We start from the raw sequence: 3,988 nt of genomic DNA on the forward strand, positions 1-3,988 counted from the left end.
TAGGCAGAATGTGGGAAATTTTCAGAAGAGCTTCAAAAAGTTTGTTGGAAGTATCCAACGTCTTCCCTCGGAGGAATACGGTCTCCGTTTCCCAACCTTGATAATTAGCATAAAACTCCCGCACTATAGACTCATTTACTTCAATGGGGTCTTGTTCAAGGAATCCCCAATTAAGTGAGGCAATTCTTTTATAGATGAGCGCCGCATATTTGTTTAGAACCTTGAGCTTTCGCTCCCAATAGATTAACCTCTTTTTAAGCTTATCATATTGGAGGTCGGCTCTTCGATTAGCAAAGGTGTCCAGTTCTTTGTTTCGATAATCGGAGGGACACGGAAGAGTATTCTCTAGATCCACTGGTAGTGGAACCGGCTCTTTGCCTTTTCGGTACATCCTAAAAAAAAAGAATAAAAATGGATTTCAAGATCACATAGTAACATCAAAAGTGGAACAATGAGGAAGCACTAACAATGTAAAGAAAAATGAAAAATTCTTAATTGAGAAGCTTTTCAAAATAGTGTGTTTAAGAGAAAACAATGTGTATATTCCATGTGTGCGCACGATTAGAACACACACATTGGCCGGTTAAAATGGCAATCACACTACTTAACAATCAAAGCTCAATGTTTCTCAATCAAGTGCTTAAGTTTCAAGTCTAAAGAATTGAGATACAAGCAAACTTAAACAACACAAGATAACTTAATTGAATCCTTGATCAAATGGGTATTGGGTTTATGACCATGAAAGCTTGTTATTATGAAAATACACAACAACAATAACCATTTAAGCAAAGTGAAACATCAATTGTTCATCCGGAAAATATGAGAATCACATACAATGTGTTTGAGTTAAAGCAAATGATGTGTGATCAAGACATCAAAGAATGGACACTTGTAATGTGATTACTTCAATCTAATATATGATGAACAATGGATAAGTTAATTCAATTAAGGTCAATGCATCCATAGACAAGTCACCCATTAACAATAAGGGAAAATTATGCAACTCATGGGTATTTGAAACTTCAAGTTTAAGAAACAAGGAAATGCATTGATCATTTCAAGCTTAACATCATCAAGATTCGTTTTCAACTTTGCAAAAAGCATAGAATATGCCAAAAAAGTAATAAGTTGAGTGCATGTGATGGCCATTCATATGAATCAAACAAAAATTTCACTTAGGCATTTTATCGAATACTTAATATGTTGCAAACATATCACATTCAAGCTCAAATTCAATCAATAACAACCCAATAATTCAGAGATCAAACACTTGCAATACAATAATAATTAAACCAAGCAATAAACTCAACCTAATTCATTTAACCAATAATTAAAACAAGCTAACAAATTAACCTGAAAAAGAAATAAAACCTAAAAATCAAAGGATGAAGAATGCAAGATAAGAAGATGAAATAGTGGCACCTGTGATAGCCACTGCGAGGTCACAGCGGTCAGCTTAACTGGAGACACACGGAGTTCCACGGAAGATGGAGAACTCACCAGTGAAAGGAAAAAGAAGAAAGAAAAAGAAGAAAAAAGGGAAGAAGAAAGAAGGAAAGAGAGATAGTAAGTGGTGGCGGTGGCGGACGGGAAAGAGAAGAGAGCAGAAGACTACTGGCTCGACAGGGTTTTCTCCCTGATTAATGCCTAGATCGACACTTGTGCGTACGCACACAGGTCCGTGCATAAGAACAATAAGCAAAAACACAGGGGATGTGGACGCACAGAGACATGCGAGCACTCCCAACAGAAGGGGTGCGAGCTATTGTGCTGATGAGCGGATATTTTATACGCTTTTTGGGGTTAATTTTATGTAGTTTCTAGTATTTTTAGTTAGTTTTTAGTATATTTTTATTACTTTCTAGGAAAAATTAATATTTCTGGACTTTACTATGAGTTCGTGTGTTTTTTTGTAATTTCAGGTATTTTCTGGCTGAAATTGAGGGAGCTGAGCAAAAATCTAATTCAGGCTGAAAAAGGACTGCTGATGTTGTTGGATTCTGACCTCCCTGCACTCGGAATGGATTTTTTGGAGCTACAAGTGTCCAATTGGCGCGCTCTCAATTGCGTTGAAAAGTAGACATCCAGGGTTTTTCAGTAATATATAATAGTTCATAATTTGTTCGAGGATAGATGACGTAAACTGGCGTTCAACGCCAGTTCCATATTGCATTCTGGCGTTAAACGCCAGAAACAGGTTACAAGTTGGAGTTAAATGCCAGAAACAGGTTACAACCTGGCGTTTAACTCTGGAAACAGCCTAGGCACGTGTAAAGCTCAAGTCTCAGCCCCAGCACACACCAAGTGGGCCCCAGAAGTGGATTTCTGCACTATCTATCTTAGTTTACTCATTTTCCGTAAACCTAGGTTACTAGTTTAGTATTTAAACAACTTTTAGAGATTTATTTTGGATCTCATGACATTTTTAGATCTGAACTTTGTACTCTTTGATGGCATGAGTCTCTAAACTCCATTGTTGGGGGTGAAGAGCTCTGCTGTGTCTCGATGAATTAATGCAATTATTTATGTTTTCTATTCAAACACGCTTGTTTCTATCTAAGATGTTCATTCGCACTTCAATATGATGGATGTGATGATCCATGACATTCATCACCATTCTCAACCTATGAACGCGTGACTGACAACCACCTCCGTTCTACCTTCGATTGAATGAGTATCTCTTGGATTCCTTAATCAGAATCTTCGTGGTATAAGCTAGAATCCATTGGCAGCATTCTTGAGAATCCGAAAAGTCTAAACCTTGTCTGTGGTATTCCGAGTAGGATTCAGGGATTGAATGACTGTGACGAGCTTCAAACTCACAAGGGTTGGGCGTAGTGACAGACGCAAAAGGATCAATGGATCCTATTCCAGCATGAGTGAGAACCGACAGATGATTAGTCATGCGGTGACAGCGCACCTGGACCATTTTCACTGAGAGGACGGATGGTAGCCATTGACAATGGTGATCCACCAACACACAGCTTGCCATAGGAGGAACCTTGCGTGCGTGAAGAAGAAGACAGGGGGAAAGCAGAGATTCAGAAGACAAAGCATCTCCAAAACTCCAACATATTCTCTATTACTGCATAATAAGTATTATTTAATCCATGCTCTCTTGTTCATTTGCAAGTCAACTGATAATTATAATTGATATCCTGACTAAGAGTTACAAGATAACCATAGCTTGATTCAAACCGACAATCTCCGTGGGATCGACCTTTACTCACGTAAGGTATTACTTGGACGACCCAGTGCACTTGCTGGTTAGTGGTACGAGTTGTGAAAAGTGTGATTCACAATTCGTGCACCAAGTTTTTGGCGCCGTTGCGGAGGATTGTTCGAGTTTGGACAACTGACGGTTTATTTTGTTGCTTAGATTAAATTTTTCTTTTTGGTTTAGAGTCTTCTATTATTGTTTTTGGTTGAAATTTTCTTTTTAAAATCCTTATTTTCTCTTTTTAAATTTTTCAAAAATTTTTATAAACTAATAATTGAGTTTTTCTGTTTGATTTTAGTTTCATATTTTAAGTTTGGTGTCAATTGCATGTTTTTATTTTCTTTTAAATTTTTGAATTTGTTTTCATTGTTCTTTCTTAATCTTCAAGTTGTTTTTGTTTATTTTCCTTATTTGATCTTTAATCCTTGCATTTGTTGAATGTGTCTATGTTCTTGTGAATAGTTGCTCCTTTGAGTCTTTCTTTCAAAAATCTTTTCAAAAATAATTTTTCTTTGATTAAATCTTGTGTCAAGTTTTAGGTTTGGTGTTTTCTTGTCAGTTTTTATTTAATTTTCGAAAATTTATTTTTGGTTTTCTAAAAATTTTAAGTTTGGTGTTCTTTTTTTATGTTCTTGAGTCCTTTGAGTCCTTGAATTTTTGTTCTTCGTGTTCTTGTGAATCTTCAAGGTGTTCTTGAGTCTTTCTTGCCTTTTGATCTTAAAATTTTTATATTTGGTGTTCCTTGGTGTTTTTCCTCCAAATTTTCGA

Source organism: Arachis hypogaea, chromosome 11 (assembly GCF_003086295.3).
Source record: "Arachis hypogaea cultivar Tifrunner chromosome 11, arahy.Tifrunner.gnm2.J5K5, whole genome shotgun sequence".
Lineage (NCBI taxonomy): Eukaryota > Viridiplantae > Streptophyta > Magnoliopsida > Fabales > Fabaceae > Arachis > Arachis hypogaea.